The sequence below is a fragment of the Mustelus asterias genome, chromosome 16 (assembly GCF_964213995.1).
Source record: "Mustelus asterias chromosome 16, sMusAst1.hap1.1, whole genome shotgun sequence".
NCBI classification, from domain to species: domain Eukaryota; kingdom Metazoa; phylum Chordata; class Chondrichthyes; order Carcharhiniformes; family Triakidae; genus Mustelus; species Mustelus asterias.
Genome location: NC_135816.1, coordinates 102,994,724 through 103,017,020, shown reverse-complemented (window position 1 = coordinate 103,017,020; position 22,297 = coordinate 102,994,724). Strand labels below are relative to the sequence as shown.

The window sequence follows — 22,297 nt, the reverse complement described above, 5'->3', positions numbered from 1 at the left end:
TAGGGGAGATTTGAAAATAAAGATATGGAATATTAAAACAGAGTCAGTGCCGCACCCTGATGCATGGTAAGGCAGAGAGCGGCTGTTACCCAGCCCGCGTTACAGTACAGGAACTGTAGGGTATCCTGGTGGGTGGGCGGTCAGGCCCCTTGTCCCCAGAGGGGTTGTTGAAACAATAAGGAGCATTTGCCGATTCTCCCTCGTGGTGCAATGTTTAATACTGAAGAAATGTACAGACTGGCAGCCCCGGTCTCCAGGGCTCTCAGACAAACACATTTACACCAATACACATCCCTGTGAGGGTCCGGGCTTTCGTACTGGGCAGCTCAGTTAGCTCAAGATCAGCCCAGACATCAGGGTGGTCCGGTCTCCTCTGCTGCTCCTTATTTACTGCCCCCTCCCTTCCCAGTGTCAGGCAATCCTCAGGCTGCCGGTGCCAGTCCACGGATACGTCCTGTCACTGTGGCTGCAAAGGCAGGAAACAAAACATCACGGAGTGTGGGGGACATGGGGGAACGCACGAGAACGACACAATTATCCTGGGTCAAAAGCAGCCTCAACCTCCTCCAGTCCCGACACCCGTCCCTATCTCTGTAACCTCCTCCAGCCCCAACACCCCTCCCTATCCCTGTAACCACCTCCAGCCCCCACACCCCTCCCTATCTCTGTAACCTCCTCCAGCCCCTACACCCCTCCCTATCTCTGTAACCTCCTCCAGCCCCTACACCCCTCCCTATCTCTGTAATCTCCTCCAGCCCCTACACCCCTCCCTATCTCAGTAACCTCCTCCAGCCCCCTACACCCATCCCTATCTCTGTAACCTCCTCCAGCCCCTACACCCCTCCCTATCTCTGTAACCTCCTCCAGCCCCCTACACCCATCCCTATCTCTGTAACCTCCCCCAGCCCCTACACCCCTCCCTATCTCTGTAACCTCCTCCAGCCCCTACACCCCATCTCTGTAACCTCCTCCAGCCTCTACACCCCTCCCTATCTCTGTAACCTCCTCCAGTCCCTACACCCCTCCCTATCTCTGTAACCTCCTCCAGCCCCCTACACCCCTCCCTATCCCTGTAACCACCTCCAGCCCCCACACCCCTCCCTATCTCTGTAACCTCCTCCAGCCCCCTACACCCCTCCCTATCCCTGTAACCACCTCCAGCCCCGACACCCCTCCCTATCTCTGTAACCTCCTCCAGCCCCTACACCCCTCCCTATCTCTGTAACCTCCTCCAGCCCCTACACCCCTCCCTATCTCTGTAACCTCCTCCAGCCCCTACACCCCTCCCTATCTCAGTAACCTCCTCCAGCCCCCTACACCCATCCCTATCTCTGTAACCTCCCCCAGCCCCTACACCCCTCCCTATCTCTGTAACCTCCTCCAGCCCCTACACCCCATCTCTGTAACCTCCTCCAGCCTCTACACCCCTCCCTATCTCTGTAACCTCCTCCAGTCCCTACACCCCTCCCTAGCTCTGTAACCACCTCCATCCCCTAAACCCCTCTCTACCTCTGTAACCTCCTCCAGCCCCTACACCCCTCCCTATCTCTGTAACCTCCTCTAGCCCCTACACCCCATCTCTGTAACCTCCTCCAGCCTCTACACCCCTCCCTATCTCTGTAACCTCCTCCAGTCCCTACACCCCTCCCTAGCTCTGTAACCACCTCCATCCCCTACACCCCTCTCTACCTCTGTAACCTCCTCCAGCCCCTACACCCCTCCCTATCTCTGTAACCTCCTCCAGCCCCTACACCCCTCCCTATCTCTGTAACCCCCTCCAGCCCCTACACCCCTCCCCATCTCTGTAAACTCCTCCAGCCACTTCACCCCTCCCTATCTCTGTAACCTCCTCCAGCTCCTACACCCCTCCCTATCTCTGTAACCTCCTCCAGCCCCTACACCCCTTCCTATCTCTGTAACCTCCTCCAGCCCCTACAGCCCTCCCTATCTCTGTACCCTCCCCAGCCCCTACACCCCTCCCTATCTCTGTAACCTCCTCCAGCCCCTACACCCCTCCCTATCTCTGTAACCTCCTCCAGCCCTGCCATCCCTCCCTATCTCTGTAACCTCCTCCAGCCCCTACACCCCTCACTATCTCTGTAACCTCCTCCAGCCCTGCCATCCCTCATCTCTGTAACCTTCTCCAGCCCCTACGCCCCTCCCTATCTCTGTAACCTCCTCCAGCCCCTACACCCCTCCCTATCTCTGTAACCTCCTCCAGCCCCTACACCCCTCCCTATCTCTGTAACCTCCTCCAGCTCCTGCAACCCTCCCAAAGTGCTCAGCAGTGCATAGAACAATCCCCAACTGTGCGCATGTCACTGTAAAGCATGCATCCAGTATTGTGGTTGGATGAATAGGAGCTTTTTCTTTTATTAATTCCTGGGACATGGGCGTCGCTGGCTGGGCCAGCGTTCATTGTCCATCCCTAGTTGCCTGAGGGCAGTTGAGAATCAACCACATTGCTGTGGCTCTGGAGTCACATGTCGGCCAGACCGGGTAAGGACGGCAGATTTCCTTCACTAAAGGACATTAGTGAACCAGATGGGTTTTTCCAACAATTGACAATGGGTCATCAGTAGATCCTTAATTCCAGATATTTTTCTTTGTCCCTTTTGTGGGGACCATGAACTGGATTGAGATTGAATTTGAATGGAAGCAAGCAAGAGATGGATTAAGGATTGCCCCGCCCACTCTGTACCTCCGAAAAAGGAATACCTTTTGCACGGTAGCACAGTGGTTAGCACTGCTGCTTCACAGCGCCAGGGACCCGGGTTCGATCCCTGGCTCGGGTCACTGTCTGTGTGGAGTCTGCACATTCTTCCCGTGTCTCCATCGGTTTCCTCCGGGTGCTCCGGTTTCCTCCCAGTCAGAAAGACGTGCTGGTTAGGGTGCATTGGCCGTGCTAAATTCTCCCTCAGTGTAACCCGAACAGGCGATGGAGTGTGGCGACTCGGGGATTTTCACAGTAACTTCATTGCAGTGTTAATGCAAGCCTACTTGTGTCAGTAATAAATAAACTTTAAACCCATTGGGCGTCTCACCCTGAAGGGGTATGGTTTCTTTCAGAGGGTATTATTGTCCTGAGTTGAATTGTTAACTATCTCAATCACATTCCCAGTTGCCATTTGGAAAGATACAGGGTGGGGGGTGTTCTGATTGTTTTGACCAGTGTGGAGACACCAGAAACAGCGTCCAACATCAAGACACCGCTATCAGGTTCCACAGAGCGGGGAATGCTCCCTACACGAGAGCGTATCATTCAGCCCAATCACTTTTCTGATGAGTGATGGGTTGGTGATTTGCCGGGTTGGATTTGTGCTGCGTTTTTGTGGACATTAGTATGGAGGTAGTGGCAGGATGTTTCGAAAACCATCATACAATCGGACAGCATCAATATGGTTTTGTGAAAGGGGAATCACTTTTGACAAATTTGATCGAATTCTTGTAACAAGCAGGATGGATAAAGGGGAACCAGTAGATGCGGTGCATTTGGATTTCCAAAAAGCATTTAATAAGGTGCCACCACAAGATAAGAGCTTCATGGTGCCAACGGTAAAGGTATGGTACAAAGTGGAAGAGTACAATAGAAATCATAGAAACCCTACAGTACAGAAAGAGGCCATTTGGCCCATCGAGCCTGCACCGACCACAATCCCACCCAGGCCCTACCCCCATATCCCTACATATTTACCCACTAATCCCTCCAACCTACGCATCTCGGGACACTAAGGGCAATTTTTAGCATGGCCAATCAACCTAACCCGCGCATCTTTGGACTGTGGGAGGAAACCAGAGCACCCGGAGGAAACCCACGCAGACACGGGGAGAATGTGCAAACTCCACACAGACAGTGACCCAAGCCGGGAATCGAACCCAGGTCCCTGGAGCTGTGAAGCAGCAGTGCTAACCACTGTGCTACCGTGCTGCCCACTTAATAACTTAATAATAACGTTATAATATTATAATAATATAACAATACAGTATCATTCCCAGAGTAATACAGAGACGGGAACTGTGCACAGTGACTCCCAGTGTGATACGGACACCGGAACTGTGCACAGTGACTCCCAGTGTGATACAGAGACCGGAACTGCGCACAGTGACTCCCAGTGTGATACGGAGAGCGGAATTGTGCACAGTGACTCCCAGTGTGATACAGAGACTGGAACTGTGCACAGTGACTCCCAGTGTGATACGGAGACTGGAACTGTGCACAGTGACTCCCAGTATGATACAGAGACCGGAACTGTGCACAGTAACTCCCAGTGTGATACGGAGACCGGAATTGTGCACAGTGACTCCCAGTGTGATACGGAGACTGGAACTGCGCACAGTGACTCCCAGTGTGATACGGAGACTGGAACTGTGCACAGTGACTCCCAGTATGATACAGAGACCGGAACTGTGCACAGTGACTCCCAGTGTGATACAGAGACCGGAACTGTGCACAGTGACTCCCAGTGTGATACAGAGACTGGAACTGTGCACAGTAACTCCCAGTGTGATACGGAGACCGGAATTGTGCACAGTGACTCCCAGTGTGATACAGAGACTGGAACTGTGCACAGTGACTCCCAGTGTGATACGGAGACTGGAACTGCGCACAGTGACTCCCAGTGTGATACGGAGACTGGAACTGTGCACAGTGACTCCCAGTATGATACAGAGACCGGAACTGTGCACAGTGACTCCCAGTGTGATACAGAGACCGGAACTGTGTACAGTAACTCCCAGTGTGATACAGAGACCAGAACTGTGCAGTGATTCCCAGTGTCATCTCACCAGGGTTCTGTAGAAGTTTAATATAACTTGCCTGCAATTTAAAATCATTGCCTGAAAAATAAATCCCAGTGTTCTGTTTGTCTCTTTTATGTCCTTTCTAAACAGGGTCATTAATTTTCTGATGAAATCTGCATCCCACATCTCCCTCTCGTGATGTCTCTACTCGTTCCTGTTGACATTATTGATAAACAGAATGCCAAGCGGTTTTGGCACAGTTGGCAGGAAGGATTGTGGCATAAATTCAGCCCACCGCCCACTTCCCCAGTGATCGCTGCGCCCCACTGCTCCCTGGTTAACACTCTTACCGATATCAAGTTGAGGTTGCAGCAACGAAACAGGTTCCTGCCAATGATAATGGCACACGCGATGGCCATCACCAACTCTGCCACCGTGTACAGCTGTAGCAAGATCACAAATGCCACCTGTGCCAGCTGTGGGTGAACGAAAAATGATGTGAATGTGGTTTGCCGCTGCTGGGAGAGACACTTGAGGGCACTCGTACACAGGTGAAGATAAAGACGGGCTGATAGAAATTGGAGCCCGTGCCTTTGCCCCGCCTCTCGCCATCTTGTCTGGCGCTGCTTAGTGATCACTGCCCTTTCGATAGTCTCCCACGTTGCTTGCGTTCCTGTCCTTTCGGCTGGGCTCAGTGCTTTATCGCCAAGTCCTCTCCAATCCTTTAGCTCTCGCATTCCCTCCCCTCCCCACCCACAAATGCCAGCTCTCAAAATCGTGTCTGGCTGCCCATCTGCTTCTAAACAGCTCCTCGTCTTCCCTCTGCACCTTGTCGGCATCTTACCCCTTGCTTCACATCACAAAACCAAGAGAAACAGAACCCACCCCACCCCTCCCCTCCGGTCACCGTTCACACTCTCCGTCTGTTAGAATTACAGAATCATCGAATCCCAACAGTGCAGAAGGAGGCCATTCGGCCCATCGAACCTGCACTGACCACAATCCCACCCAGACCCTATCCGAGTAACCCCATGTATTTACCCTCCTAATCCCCGATACTAAGGGGCAATTTAGCACGGCCAGTCCACCGAACCTGCACATCTTTAGACACTAAGGGGCAATTTAGCATGGCCAATCCACCTAACCTGCACATCTTTGGACACTAAGGGACAATTTAGCATGGCCAATCTATCTAACCTACACATCTTTGGACACTAAGGGACAATTTAGTATGGCCAATCCCCGTAACCAGCATATCTTTGGACACGAAGGGACAATTTAGCATGGCTAATCCACTTAACCTACACATCTTTGGACGCTAAGGGACAATTTACCGTGGCCAATCCACCTAACCTGCACATCTTTAGACACTAAAGGGCAATTTAGCATGGCCAATCCACCTAACCCCACATCTTTGGACACTAAGGGGCAATTTAGCATGGCCAATCCACCTAACCCCACATCTTTAGACACTAAAGGGCAATTTAGCACGGCCAATCCACCTAACCCGCACTACGTTGGAGTGTGGGAGGAAACCGAAACACCCGGAGGAAACCCATGCAGACATGGGGAGAACGTGGTGCTCCAGTTTTATCCCACACTCCAAAGATGTGCAGGTTAGGTGGATTGGCCATGCTAAATTGCCCCTTAGTGCCCAAAGATGTGCAGGTTAGGTGGATTGGCCAGGGTAAATTGTCCCTTAGTGTCCAAAGATGTGCAGGTTAGGTGGATTGGCCAGGGTAAATTGACGCTAGTGTCAGGGGGATTAGCAGGGTAAATAAGCGAGGTTATAGGAATAGGGCCTGGGTGGGATTGTGGTTGGTGCAGACTCGATGGGCCGAATGGTCTCCTTCTGCACTGTAGGATTCTATGAAAGATTCTAAACTTTCTAAATGCTTTTTAAAAGACAGAATTGTACCCGCCTCTAATGCTGCCTCTGGCAGCTCGTTCCAGAGACTCACCAGCCTCTGTGAAAAAATTGCCCCTCTGGACCCTTTGGTATCTCTCCCCTTTCACCTTAAACCTATGCCCTCTAGTTTCAGACTGATTGAATGGCAGAACAGGCTCAAAGGGCTGAATGGCCTACTTCTGCTCTTAGTTCCTATGTCCTATAAAATGAAGTGTGTACCACACGGCTGCAGTCAGAACAGAACAATGGTACTCACCGGCCGGTGCACTCCATGGTAATCATTATAAACCAGTGGATAATATAGAGACATGGAGTACGCAATGATGCCCAGTCCTGCCAAAATGGCACTGAAAACATTTGATCCAAACGCCACCTTCACCTGTAAAACAAACAAGCTGAGGTTATAGCTTGACACATCACGTAAAAAATAACCTTTCATTCACATATGGTGCTTGTAGTAGCCTATCAGCTGCAGGTGCTGGCCTAACGGTAACACCTCTGGACTAATAACCCAGAAGCCCAGGTGCATGCTCTGGAGAAACAGGTTCAAATCCAACCGTGGCACCTGGTGGAATTTGAGGTCGGTGAATAAATCTGGAATTGAAAACTGCTCTCGGTAATATTCAAATCATAAGATCTCTTAGAGTGCCCAAAGGGACAATTTAGCATGGCCAATCCACCTAACCTACACGTCTTTGGACACAAAGGGGCAATTTAGCATGGCCAATCCACCTAACCTACACGTCTTTGGACACTAAGGGGCAATTTATCATGGCCAATCCACCTAACCTACACATCTTTGGACACTAAGGGGCAATTTACCATAGCCAATCCATCTAACATGCACATCTTTGGACACCAAGGGACAATTTAGCATGGCCAATCCACCTAACATGCACATCTTTGGACACTAAGGGGCAATTTACCATAGCCAATCTACCTAACATGCACATCTTTGGACTGTGGGAGGAAACCGGAGCACCCAGAGGTAACCCATGCAGACAGGGGGAGAATGTGCAAACTCCACACAGACAGTAACCTGAGGTCGGAATTGAAACCGGGTCCCTGGCGCTGTGAGGCAGCAGTGTTATCCACTGTGCCGTGATAGAGAATTTGTAACTGACAAGGGAATTAAAGAGTATGGGGCGGGGGGGACAGACTGGAAAGTAGAGTTGTGGCCATAATCAGGTCAGCCATGAACTTATCACATGGTGCAGTAGGGTTCAGAGGTTGAATGGCTGACTCCTGCTCCTAACGCGTGGGTTTGTGAGTGTGCCATTGTGGTTTCCAGTGTCCGGAACATGCCAGGTGTGAGTGCGTGATTGTGGTTTCCAATGCCCGGGTCCATGCCAGGCGGTCTATCCGGTTTTGTTTGGTACAGCTGCTGGTTTGTTGGGTCATTTCAGGGTCGCATTTTGCCCAGACCAGATAAGGGCCGATTTCCATTCCTAAAGGACATTCGGTGGGGTTTCCAGCAATGCAGTAGTTTCACAATCACTGTTACCGGAACTAACTCTTCATTCCAAATTTAGGAATTAATTGAATTTAAATTCCACCAGCTGCCGTGGTTGGATTTGAACTCATGTCTCTGGATCATTCATCTGGGCCTCTGGTCCACCTCTATGCCCCCTACTCTGTTACTTTTTATTATTCATCCGTGGGACATGGGCGTCGCTGGCTGGCCAGCATTTATTGCCCATCCCTAGTTGCCCTTGGAGGGCAGTTGAGAGTCAACCACATTGCTGTGGCTCTGGAGTCACATGTCGGCCAGACCGGGTAAGGACAGCAGATTTCCTTCCCTGAAGGACATTAGTGAACCAGATGGGTTTTTCCGACAATTGACAATGGGTCATCAGTAGATTCTTAATTCCAGATTTTTTTGTTGAATTCAAGTTCCACCATCTGCCGTGGTGGGATTTTAACCCGGGTGCCCAGAACATTAGCCGAGGTTCTGGATTAATAGTCCAGCGATAATACCATAACTGACACACCAATAGGAGTACTGGCTTGAAAACTAACCTTGAACGAGTTTGACAAATCTTTAATTTCAGTTGACAATGCTCCTGAAATGATGTACTGCAAAAGAGACCAGTGCAGAGGTTAGTATTCGTTCACCAGACAATGATACTTCAATTTGCCGCATTCTCGGTTACTTGGGGCTACATCTAGCTCGCAACAACTTTCTGTTTCAAACCAATTTCTCACAGACTGGTCCGAGCTCAAAGAGAAACCGTGCTTCTATTTCAATCCAATATCCCCCCCTTTCCATGGCAAATAAATTTGCAAGCACTATCACGTGTAACTGTGAGTTACCCAAGTTATCCACCATACAATGGTTCTCATGCATTAAGAAACTATTTTAGTTAGTTTATGCGTGCACATGCGTTGTGTACACAGTCATTAAAGCATGCTGGTCTTGCAACGGTCTGCATGCATGTTAATTTGGGTCATGTTCCATCTCCGAGGAGTGCCATTCCTATGGCACTTGTTGTTGCCATAGTAACTGCTTTGTTCCATTTCCGTTGCCAGGACTGGTGGACCGCTGGGAATAATGGCCGTTCTGTACTCTGTGCAGCTGGTGAGATCCTATCCTCCTGACATTAGTCTTTGTACTGGATTACTTTCCATTCCTTCAGTCGGTGTGTTTCCCCACTTGAGGATTGTCATGTATACATGTGTTAGATTTGCTAGATCGCTTGATGATTCTTTTGCCGATTTTCACCAATGTCTCCTTTCGAATGGGGATGATGGGTAGTGTTGAAATTTCCCAATCTTCTGTGATGCAGTTGGATTCCTCACTTGTGAACTGAGGGCCATTGTCACTCATCGCAACGATGTTACAGTGACTCAAGCCAGGTCCCTGGCAGCACAGTTGTTGGCACTGCTGCCTCACAGCACCGGGGACCCAGGTTCGATTCCCAGCTTGGGTCACTGTCTGTGCGGAGTCTGCACGTTCTCCCTGTGTCTGCGTGGGTTTCCTCCGGGTGCTCCGGTTTCCTCCAACAGTCTGAAAGGTGTGCGGGTTAGGTGCTAAATTTTCCCTCAGTGTACCCAAACAGGCACCAGAGTGTGACGCCGAGGGGATTTTTCACAGTAACTTCATTGCAGTGTTAACGTCAGCCTACTTGTAACACTAATAAATAAACTTTTTTTTAAATTGAAGTGTGCTTTGAGGCATTCTACGATCTCATCGATCATCTTTGAAGTTTGTAGTTGAGTGTGATAAGATAGTCAGTTCATGCTGGAGTAAAGGGGTCTACTCCCAGCTGCATCCACTGTCTATCTGGGATGGCATGCATCATTAGTGCCTTGCGAACTTGCTTCGTTTGTGATTCACTGGCTGATGTGGTCCTTTAGTTTGATTGCTTATGTTTGGCCAGGAGAACACTTATCTTGCCTTCCTCAGACTCGACTCAATTCCTTGATGGCTTGCATGGCTGTGCCTCAGTATCTCTCAAAGAACAAAGAACAATACAGCACAGGAACAGGCTCTTCGGCCCTCCAAGCCTGCACCGATCATGTGTTCCTAACTAGACCATTCGTTTGTATCCCTCTATTCCCAGTCTGTTCATGTGGCTATCTAGATAAGTCTTAAATGATCCTAGCGTGTCTGCCTCAATCACCTTGCTTGGCAGTGCATTCCAGGCCCCCACCACCCTCTGTGTAAAATACATCCCCCGCATATCTGTATTGAACCTTGCCCCCCTTACCTTGAACTTGTGACCCCTTGTGTTTGTCATTTCTAACCTGGGAAAAAGCTTCCAACTGTTCACCCTATCTATGCCCTTCATAATTTTATAAACTTCGATTAGGTCGCCCCTCAACCCCATCTTTCCAGGGAGAACAACCTAGTTTACTCAATCTCACCTCATAGCTAATTCCCTCCATACCAGGCAACATCCTGGTAAACCTTTTCTGCACTCTCTCCAAAGCCTCCATGTCCTTCTGGTAGTGTGGCGACCAGAACTGGACGCAGTATTCCAAATGTGGCCTAACCAACGTTCTATATAACTGCAACATCATATGCCAACTTTTATACTCTATGCCCCGTCCAATAAAGGCAAGCATGCCTTCTTCACCACCTTTTCCACCTGTGTTGCCACCTTTAAGGATCTGTGGACTTGCACACCCAGATCCCTCTGTGTGTCTATACTCCTGATGTTCCGCCATTTATTGTATAGCTCCCCCTTACATTAGATCTACCAAAATGCATCACTTCACATTTATCTGGATTAAATTCCATCTGCCATTTCTCCGCCCAATGTTCCAGCCTATCTATATCCTGCTGTATTCTCTGACAATGTTCATCACTATCCGCAACTCCAGCAATCTTTGTGTCATCCGCAAACTTACTGATCAGACCAGCTGTATCTTCTTCCAAATCATTTATATATATCACAAACAGCAGAGGTCCCAGTACGGAGCCCTGCGGAACAACACTAGTCACAGACCCTCCAATCAGAAAACGACCCCTCCACTGCTACCCTCTGTCTTCCACGGCTAAGCCAGTTCTGTACCCATCTCGCTAGTTCACTTTTGATCCAGTGAGATTTAACCTTTTGCACCAGCCTGCCATGAGGGACCTTGTCAAACGCTTTACTAAAATCCATATAGACGACATCCACGGCCCTTCCCTCGTCAATCATTTTTGTCACCTCCTCAAAAAACTCAACCAAATTTGTGAGGCATGACCTCCCTCGTACAAAACCATGTTGTCTATCGCTAATAAGACTATTCAGTTCTAAATGTGTATAGATCCTATCTCTAAGAATCTTCTCCAACAATTTCCCTACCACGGACGTCAAGCTCAGTGGCCTATAATTACCCGGGTTATCCTTGCTACCCTTCTTAAACAACGGGGCCACATTTGCTATCCTCCAATCCTCTGGGACCTCACCTGTGTCCAATGAAGAAACAAAGATTTCTGTTAGAGGCCCAGCAATTACATCTCTTGTCTCTCTCAGCAATCTAGGACAGATGCCATCTGGCCCTGGGGATTTGTCTACCTTAATGCTTCCTAAAACACCTAACACTTCCTCCCTTGTAATTGCAATTTGTTCTCACGGGTCGACACATCTCTCTGAGACACTACCAATCAACGTGTCCCTCTCCTTTGTGAATACTGATGCAAAGTATTCATTTAGGATCTCACCTACTTCCTTGGGTTCTAAGCATAATTCCCCTCCTTTGTCCCTGAGAGGTCCGACTCTTTCTCTGACAACCCTCTTGTTCCTAACGTATGTATAAAATGCCTTGGGATTCTCCTTAATCCTGTCTGCCAAGGACATTTCGTGACACCTTTTTACCCTTCTAACTCCCTGTTTGAGTTCTTTTCTACTTTCTCTGTATTCCTCCAGTGCTTCATCTGTTTTTAGCTGCCTGGACCTTATATATGCCTCTTTGTTCTTTTTGATTAGACCCACAATTTCTCTGGTTATCTACGGCTCTCGAATCCTACCTTTCCTATCCTTCCTTTTGACAGGCACATGCCTGTCCTGCAGTCCTATCAACTGCTCCTTAAAAGACTCCCACATGCCAGGTGTGGATTTACCCTCGAACAGCCTCTCCCAATCAACAGCCACCAAATCCTGCCTAATCCGGCTGTAGTTAGCCTTCCCCCAATTCAGCACCTTACCCATCGGACAACACTCATCCTTTTCCATGACTATCCGAACGTTTACAGAATTGTGGTCACAGTTCGCCACATGTTCCCCCGCCTGGCCCAGATGTTTTTTCCTGGATGGCCTCACCCACGCGGTAGGATATCAGCCCTGTCCCAGAGACAACTGTTGCTGGTAGCCATGGACACTTGGTGAAATTCTTTACCAATACTCTTACACCAGCCTCCAATTGGCTCTCCCAGCTGCTGTTGTCGTGGCCTTTGCACTGGGCTTCTTGCTGCCTTTACACCTTTCTCCTCCTCCGTCCCATTCCCCCCCTTCCCCACCCCCGGCCCCATGTTCGGGAAGGTCAATCTCAATCTCGTGCGGTGTCAGTTGCCCATGAGGGCTGCTATTCCCCTAGTGGCATGGGGAGGTTGTCCTATAATCAAATCAGCACTGAGAGAGCTCGGTGTCCATTGAGGCTGCCGGCTCATTCTTTAAACCAGCTTTCAAAGTCTGGGCCGTTCAACGATGGGCGGTATGGTGCCGTCCTGATGTGTCGAATCCCATTCAACTTCATGAAGCTGAACTCCTGGTTGGCAAAAGATGTCCCATTGCCAGAGACCAGTACCTCTGGGATCCCATCCTTGTCGCCAGTTGAATAACTCCTCCGAGGCCAGTGTCCCTGCACCAGATTGCCTTTATTTACAAACTCTATTCCACTCCTGAGACTGCTTCAGGGACACAGTCACAATCAGGAGTGCCAGTGGACCTGACAGTCTCCAGTATATTTCAAGTGAGACCCCCTGATTGGGCAGGCAATCAAGGGGCTTATACTCCAAAAGGCCAACCTCATGGGCCTTGTTGCCTTTTGTCTTCCAACTGTGAAGACAGGTACAAAATATTTGACCAAAGACTCTGCCATCTCTTTGTTGTGCATTATTAATTCCACCCCACCCCTGCACAGGCGTCCCACTCTGAGCACAAAGGGAGAGTACACTGGAGAATCAGCATTACGGATGCCATTTTTCTGATGCGTACTGATGGCCAAGGAGGTAGGATTTGAGAATTCTCCCTTCGGAGTGTCACTGAGTGCAAATCTGTGAACAAACCCATATCCCCGTCCAAAAGGGAGTGGCGATATTCGATCCAAAGGAATTCCTTGCAGCAAAGAAGAAGGGAACGCCAAATGTCACCTGGATAACTCCCAGCATTATCTGTGTGACCTGCGATGGAAGGAAGATTAAACAGTTACCATTCGAACCAGCCACAGTGAAAAGCATCACTTTCACTTCTACACTGATAACTGAGTTGATTTGAACAAATATACAAACAAGCATTACAGTGAAATAAGGAACTCATGGTCATGACAGGTTTCTTAATGATATCAATAGGTGCTCAATATTTTGCAAGATAGAGACATATTTTGCTGTGGAAAGACATTATTTTTCTAGCGAAGGTACATTTTGCGAGACAAAGGTTTACTTTAATTCACTTGCGGGATGTGGGTGTCGCTGGCCCATCGAGTCTGCACCAATCCTCCGACAGCATCTTGCCCAGCTCCCATACCCATAACACCATATATTTATCCCACTAACCTACACATCTTTGGACACTAAGGGACAATTTAGCATGGCCAATCCACCTAACCTGCACATCTTTGGACACTAAGGGGCAATTTAGCATGGCCAATCCACCCAACCTACACATCTTTGGACACTAAGGGACAATTTAGCATGGCCAATCCACTTAACCGACACATCTTTGGACACTAAGGGACAATTCCCCATGGCCAATCCACTTAACCTACACATCTTTGGATACTAAGGGACAATTTAGCATAGCCAATCCACCCAACCTACACATCTTTGGACACTAAGGGACAATTTCCCATGGCCAATCCACCTAACCCGCACATCTTTGGACACTAAGGGACAATTTAGCATGGCCAATCCACTTAACCTACACATCTTTGGACACTAAGGGACAATTTAGCATGGTCAATCCACTTGACCTACACATCTCTGGACACTAAGGGACAATTTAGCATGGCCAATCCCCCTAACCTGCACAACTTTTGACACTAAGAGGCAATTTTAAAATGGCCAATCCACCGAACCTGCACATCTTTGCACATTAATGGAAAATTTTGCACGGTCAATCCACCTAACCTGCACATCTTTGGAGTGTGGGAGGAAACCAGAGCACCCGAAGGAAACCCACAGAGACACAGGAGAACTCTGCCCAAGTCCAGAATCAAACCCGGGTCCCTGGCACCGTGAGGCAGCAGTGCTAACCACTGTGCCACCGTGCTGCCGAATGGATGAAAGGTAAGATAAGGACATGAAAGAGATGAGCTCAGATTTACAGAGGGGAGGACGTTGGAGGTGGGAAGACTACATCAGAATCGGAGTGGAGTTGGGTGATGTTCTGGAGGTGGACATCAGTGGTCTTAATGACGAGTATGCAGTCGGAATAGCCTCTCGGACTCAGGTTTGACACCAAGGTTGTAAACAGCCTGGCTCAACCGCGAGTAATTGTCAGCGTAAGATTGCGGTGAGGAGGGAGGGCATTCGTGGTGGGACTCTGCTCTTCCCAATGTGTAATTGGATGAAATTTCTCCTCGTCACACGCTGGATATTGGACAGGCCAGTCTGACAATCTGGTGACTGTGGCTGCTGTCAGGAGTGGGGGTGTCGAGAGGGAACTGGATGCAATTGGAGCCGACATTGTGTTTGGGAGAATGTCACTGAGGAGTAACGGGTCGGTAGGAAGTAGCCTCCACTCCGCCACAGCCCAGTCCATCACGCAAACCAGCCTCCCATCCATGCTAAATTGCCCCTTAGTGTCAGGGGGATTAGCAGGGTTGTACATGGAGTTATGGGGATAGGGCCTGGGTGGAATTGTGGTCAGTGTAGACTCGATGGGCCGAATGGCCTCCTTCTGCACCTGTAGGGATTCTATGATCCATTGACTCTGTCTATACTTCCCGCTTCAGGGACATCAGAGGTGATGGTGTGGGACTAAGTGGAGAAACTGTCGATTTGATTTGATTTATTATTGTGACATGCATTGGGATGCAGTGAAAACTATTGTTTCTCGTGCACTATGCTGACAAAGCATACCATTCACAGAGTACAGAGGGGAGGAGGAAAGGAGAGGTGCAGAATGTAGTGTTACAGTCATAGCTAGGGTGTAGAGAAAGATCAACTTAATATAAGGTAGGTCCATTCAAAAGTCTGACAGCAGCAGGGAAGAAGCTGTTCTTGAGTCGGTCGGTACGTGACCTCAGACTTTTGTATCTTTTTCCCGACGGAAGAAGCTGGAAGAGAGAATGTCCGGGGTGTGTGGGGTCCTTAATTATGCTGGCTGCTTTTCCCGAGGCAGCGGGAAGTGTAGACAGAGTCAATGGATCATAGAATCCCTTCAGTGCAGAAGGAGGCCATTCAGCCCATCGGTTCTGCACCGACCACAATCCCACCCAGGTCCTATCCCCATGACCCCATGCATTTACCCTCACTGGTCCCCTTGGCACTAAGGGGGTAATTTAGCATGGATGGGAGGCTGGCTTACGTGATGGACTGAGCTATGGCGGAGGGGTGGCGAGTGTCTAAGACGCAGAGGGTATGTAACTCGGGATGTAAGCATGTGGCTGCCCGCAGACGTCAGGCGGGGAGAAGACAATTTCTAAACAAGACGTGCGTTTTAAACCCAGTGTGCAGGGAAAGAAGGAGTCAGCAGTGGAGGACGGTGAGTGAGGGAAGAGCAGGATTCAGGCCAGGTGACTCTGATCCAGTTGTGGTTCGTGTCTTGTGGGGGAAGTTGGGATAAGGAGGTCTTTGGAGGGTTTAAGCTGCAGGGGGTGGGAGGTGAAACATTTCGAGATGTTGCGGGTGCATCTGAAGAAACTGAAGAGAAAACAAAAGGCTCTTACTCCTAAGGAACTCAGTTCTCGACTCAGACCCTTTGACGACATGCTGGACTCTCACTCTCCAAATTCACATCGACTGCAACACGCAAAAGGAAACAACTGGTCAAAATAGCAAGTATGTCAACGCAACGTTATACAGAAAACATTCAGAAATCAGCAGACGCATTTCAATTCCTACTTCCTCTCCGACTCGGTCACCAGCCTGGAGATTAACCCCAACGGATCCGCAACTGATGGGACCTCAGGCAGTGCACGTTACAGCACAGCAACAGGCCCTTCACACCAGCTCTATGCCAGTGCTAATGCTAGAATTGGGCATCCTCACACTTCCCACCCCTCTCCACATCCTCCTCCACCCCCACACCACGTTCCACATCCTCCTCCACCCCCACACCCCGTTCCACACCCTCCTCCACCCCCACACCCCGCTCCACACCCTCCTCCACCCCCACACTCCGCTCCACACCCTCCTCCACCCCCACACTCCGCTCCACACCCTCCACCACCCCCCAGCTCCACATCCTCCTCCACCCCCACACCCCGCTCCACATCCTCCTCCACCCCCACACCCCGCTCCACACCCTCCTCCACCCCCACACCCCGCTCCACACCCTCCTCCACCCCCACACTCCGCTCCACATCCTCCACCACACCCCGCTCCACATCCTCCTCCACCCCCACTCCCCGCTCCACATCCTCCTCCACCCCCACACCCCGCTCCACATCCTCCTCCACCCCCACACCCCGCTCCACATCCTCCTCCACCCCCACACCCCGCTCCACATCCTCCTACACCCCCACACCCAGCTCCACATCCTCCTCCACCCCCACACCCCGCTCCACACCCTCCTCCACCCCCACACCCCGCTCCACATCCTCCTCCACCCCCAGCTCCACATCCTCCTCCACCCCCACACCCAGCTCCACATCCTCCTCCACCCCCACACCCAGCTCCACATCCTCCTCCACCCCCACACTCCGCTCCACATCCTCCTCCACCCCCACACCCCGCTCCACATCCTCCTCCACCACCACAGCTCCACATCCTCCTCCACCCCCCAGCTCCACATCCTCCTCCACCCCCACACCCCGCTCCACATCCACCACCACCCCCCCAGCTCCACACCCTCCTCCACCCCCCAGCTCCACATCCTCCTCCACCCCCACACCCCGCTCCACATCCTCCTCCACCCCCCAGCTCCACATCCTCCTCCACCCCCACACCACATCCTCCACCAACCCCCAGCTCCACATCCTCCTCCACCCCCACATCCCGCTCCACACCCTCCTCCACCCCCACACCCCGCTCCACATCCGCCCCCACACCCCGCTCCACACCCTCCTCCACCCCCACACTCCGCTCCACATCCTCCTCCACCCCCACACCCCGCTCCACACCCTCCTCCACCCCCACACCCAGCTCCACATCCTCCTCCACCCCCACCCCCCGCTCCACATCCTCCTCCACCCCCACACCCCGCTCCACACCCTCCTCCACCCCCACACTCCGCTCCACATCCTCCTCCACCCCCACACTCCGCTCCACATCCTCCACCACCCCCACACCCCGCTCCACATCCTCCACCACCCCCACACCCCGCTCCACATCCTCCACCACCCCCACACCCCGCTCCACATCCTCCTCCACCCCCACCCCCCGCTCCACATCCTCCTCCACCCCCACACCCCGCTCCACATCCTCCTCCACCCCCACACCCCGCTCCACACCCTCCTCCACCCCCACACTCCGCTCCACATCCTCCTCCACCCCCACACCCCGCTCCACACCCTCCTCCACCCCCACCCCCCGCTCCACATCCTCCTCCACCCCCACACCCCGCTCCACATCCTCCTCCACCCCCACACTCCGCTCCACATCCTCCTCCACTCCCACACCCCGCTCCACACCCTCCTCCACCCCCACACCCCGCTCCACATCCGCCCCCACACCCCGCTCCACATCCTCCTCCACCCCCACACCCCGCTCCACATCCTCCTCCACCCCCACACCCCGCTCCACATCCTCCTCCACCCCCACACTCCGCTCCACACCCTACTCCACCCCCACACTCCGCTCCACATCCTCCTCCACCCCCACACCCCGCTCCACACCCTCCTCCACCCCCACACCCCGCTCCACATCCTCCACCACCCCCACACCCCGCTCCACACCCTCCTCCACCCCCACACTCCGCTCCACACCCTCCTCCACCCCCACACTCCGCTCCACATCCTCCTCCACCCCCACACCCTGCTCCACACCCTCCTCCACTCCCACACCCCGCTCCACATCCTCCTCCACCCCCACACCCCGCTCCACATCCTCCACCACCCCCACACCCCGCTCCACACCCTCCTCCACTCCCACACCCCGCTCCACATCCTCCTCCACCCCCACACCCAGCTCCACATCCTCCTCCACCCCCACACCCCGCTCCACATCCTCCTCCACCCCCACACCCCGCTCCACACCCTCCTCCACTCCCACACCCCGCTCCACACCCTCCTCCACCCCCACACCCCGCTCCACACCCTCTTCCACTCCCACACCCCGCTCCACATCCTCCTCCACCCCCACACCCAGCTCCACATCCTCCTCCACTCCCACACCCCGCTCCACATCCTCCTCCACCCCCACACTCCGCTCCACATCCTCCACCACCCCCACACCCCGCTCCACACCCTCCTCCACTCCCACACCCCGCTCCACATCCTCCTCCACCCCCACACCCCGCTCCACATCCTCCTCCACCCCCACACTCCGCTCCACACCCTCCTCCACTCCCACACCCCGCTCCACATCCTCCTCCACCCCCACACTCCGCTCCACATCCTCCTCCACCCCCACACTCCGCTCCACATCCTCCACCACCCCCACACCCCGCTCCACACCCTCCTCCACCCCCACACCCCGCTCCACATCCTCCTCCACCCCCACACTCCGCTCCACATCCTCCACCACCCCCACACTCCGCTCCACATCCTCCTCCACCCCCACACTCCGCTCCGCATCCTCCACCACCCCCACACCCCGCTCCACATCCTCCTCCATCCCCACACCCAGCTCCACATCCTCCTCCACCCCCACACCCCGCTCCACATCCTCCTCCACCCCCACACTCCGCTCCACACCCTCCTCCACCCCCACACCCCGCTCCACATCCTCCTCCACCCCCACACCCCGCTCCACATCCTCCTCCACCCCCACACCCCGCTCCACACCCTCCACCACCCCCACACCCCGCTCCACATCCTCCTCCACCCCCACACCCCGCTCCACATCCTCCTCCACCCCCACACCCCGCTCCACACCCTCCACCACCCCCACACTCCGCTCCACATCCACCTCCACCCCCACACCCCGTTCCACATCCTCCTCCACCCCCACACCCCGCTCCACATCCTCCTCCACCCCCACACCCCGTTCCACATCCTCCTCCACCACCACACTCCGCTCCACATCCTCCTCCACCCCCACACCCCGGTCCACACCCTCCTCCACCCCCACACCCAGCTCCACATCCTCCTCAACCCCCACAACCTGCTCCACACCCTCCTCCACCCCCACACCCCGCTCCACATCCTTCTCCACCCCCCAGCTCCACATCCTCCTCCACCCCCCCAGCTCCACACCCTCCTCCACCCCCAGACCCCGCTCCACATCCTTCTCCACCCCCCACACCCCGCTCCACACCCTCCTCCACCCCCACACCCCGCTCCACACCCTCCTCCACCCCCACACCCTGCTCCACACCCTCCTCCACCCTCACACCCCGCTCCACATCCTTCTCCACCCCCCAGCTCCACATCCTCCTCCACCCCCCCAGCTCCACACCCTCCTCCACCCCCACACCCCGCTCCACATCCTTCTCCACCCCCCACACCCCGCTCCACACCCTCCACCACCCCCACACCCCGCTCCACATCCTCCTTCACCCCCACACCCCGCTCCACATCCTCCTCAAACCCCACACCCCGCTCCACATCCTCCTCCACCCCCACACCCCGCTCCACACCCTCCACCACCCCCACACCCCGCTCCACATCCTCCTCCACCCCCACACTCCGCTCCACATCCTCCTCCACCCCCACACCCCGCTCCACATCCTCCTCCACCCCCCACACCCCGCTCCACACCCTCCACCACCCCCACACCCCGCTCCACATCCTCCTCCACCCCCACACCCCGCTCCACACACTCCTCCACCCCCACACCCCGCTCCACACCCTCCTCCACCCCCACACCCCGCTCCACACCCTCCTCCACCCCCACACCCCGCTCCACACCCTCCTCCACCCCCACACCCCGCTCCACACCCTCCACCACCCCCACACCCCGCTCCACATCCTCCTCCACCCCCACACCCCGCTCCACATCCTTCTCCACCCCCCAGCTCCACATCCTCCTCCACCCCCCCAGCTCCACATCCTCCTCCACCTCCACACCCCGCTCCACATCCTCCTCCACCCCCACACCCCGCTCCACATCCTCCTCCACCCCCACACCCCGCTCCACATCCTCCTCCACCCCCACACCCCGCTCCACATCCTCCTCCACCCCCACACCCCGCTCCACATCCTCCTCCACCCCCACACCCCGCTCCACATCCTCCTCCATCCCCACACCCAGCTCCACATCCTCCTCCACCCCCCACACCCCGCTCCACACCCTCCTCCACCCCCACACCCCGCTCCACACCCTCCTCCACCCCCACACCCCGCTCCACATCCTCCTCAACCCCCACACCCCGCTCCACATCCTCCTCCACCCCCACACCCAGCTCCACACCCTCCTCCACCCCCACACCCCGCTCCACACCCTCCACCACCCCCACACCCCGCTCCACATCCTCCTCCACCCCCACACTCCGCTCCACATCCTCCTCCACCCCCACACCCCGCTCCACACCCTCCACCACCCCCACACCCCGCTCCACATCCTCCTCCACCCCCACACTCCGCTCCACATCCTCCTCCACCCCCACACCCCGCTCCACATCCTCCTCCACCCCCACACCCCGCTCCACACCCTCCACCACCCCCACACCCCGCTCCACATCCTCCTCCACCCCCACACACCGCTCCACATCCTCCTCCACCCCCACACCCCGCTCCACACCCTCCACCACCCCCACACCCCGCTCCACATCCTCCTCCACCCCCACACCCCGCTCCACATCCTCCTCCACCCCCACACCCCGCTCCACACGCTCCACCACCCCCACAGCCCGCTCCACATCCTCCTCAACCCCCACACCCCGCTCCACACCCTCCTCCACCCCCACACCCCGCTCCACACCCTCCTCCACCCCCACACCCCGCTCCACATCCTCCTCCACCCCCACACCCAGCTCCACATCCTCCTCCACCCCCACACCCCGCTCCACATCCTCCTCCACCCCCACACCCCGCTCCACATCCTCCTCCACCCCCACACCCCGCTCCACATCCTCCTCAACCCCCACACCCCGCTCCACACCCTCCTCCACCCCCACACCCCGCTCCACATCCTCCTCCACCCCCACACCCCGCTCCACATCCTTCTCCACCCCCCAGCTCCACATCCTCCTCCACCCCCCAGCTCCACATCCTCCTCCACCTCCACACCCCGCTCCACATCCTCCTCCACCCCCACACCCCGCTCCACATCCTCCTCCACCCCCACACCCCGCTCCACATCCTCCTCCACCCCCACACCCCGCTCCACATCCTCCTCCACCCCCACACCCCGCTCCACATCCTCCTCCACCCCCACACCCCGCTCCACATCCTCCTCCATCCCCACACCCAGCTCCACATCCTCCTCCACCCCCCACACCCCGCTCCACACCCTCCTCCACCCCCACACCCCGCTCCACACCCTCCTCCACCCCCACACCCCGCTCCACATCCTCCTCAACCACCACACCCCGCTCCACATCCTCCTCCACCCCCACACCCAGCTCCACACACTCCTCCACCCCCACACCCCGCTCCACACCCTCCACCACCCCCACACCCCGCTCCACATCCTGCTCCACCCCCACACTCCGCTCCACATCCTCCTCCACCCCCACACCCCGCTCCACACCCTCCACCACCCCCACACCCCGCTCCACATCCTCCTCCACCCCC

General features: G+C 54.6%; 1 long non-coding RNA gene across 1 annotated transcript; it reads right to left on the bottom strand.

Annotated features, from left to right (window-relative positions):
* Window positions 1-226: 226 nt before the first annotated feature.
* LOC144505557 (uncharacterized) lies at window positions 227-6,931 on the bottom strand. Its single transcript, XR_013499823.1, has 3 exons — window positions 6,906-6,931; window positions 5,091-5,216; window positions 227-466 (listed from the first exon to the last, which is right to left on the bottom strand). It is a non-coding gene; the product is annotated as an uncharacterized LOC144505557 (long non-coding RNA).
* Window positions 6,932-22,297: the final 15,366 nt, after the last annotated feature.